The 313-nt window shown below is 52.1% G+C and overlaps 1 non-coding gene across 1 annotated transcript; it reads right to left on the bottom strand.

Annotated features, from left to right (window-relative positions):
• Nucleotides 1-129: 129 nt before the first annotated feature.
• Trnah-gug lies at nucleotides 130-202 on the bottom strand. The gene has a single exon. It is a non-coding gene; the product is annotated as a tRNA-His (tRNA).
• Between the last annotated feature and the right edge of the window lie 111 nt (nucleotides 203-313).

Here is a 313-nt window from a genome sequence, read left to right as displayed (position 1 = left end):
ACCAAGAGATTAAGAGTCTCCTGCTCTACCAACTGAGCTAACGACCCGACAGTGCGTTTCGCCTGATTCTATAACTTTTTTGACACCCGTGTCGCCAGCTACAGCTATCATATTGCCGATACGAAATGGGGTGGACGATGGGGCTCGAACCCACGACGACCGGAATCACAATCCGGGACTCTACCAACTGAGCTACGCCCACCATAAACCTTATAACCCTACCAAAATACCCTGACCAAATTGGCACGCCTGGCAGGATTCGAACCTGCTACCCTCGGCTTAGAAGGCCGATGCTCTATCCATGAGCTACGGG

This window comes from Priapulus caudatus, unplaced genomic scaffold (assembly GCF_000485595.1).
Source record: "Priapulus caudatus unplaced genomic scaffold, Priapulus_caudatus-5.0.1 Scaffold38020, whole genome shotgun sequence".
Taxonomy (NCBI): domain Eukaryota; kingdom Metazoa; phylum Priapulida; class Priapulimorpha; order Priapulimorphida; family Priapulidae; genus Priapulus; species Priapulus caudatus.
This window is presented reverse-complemented; position numbering and strand designations above follow the sequence as displayed.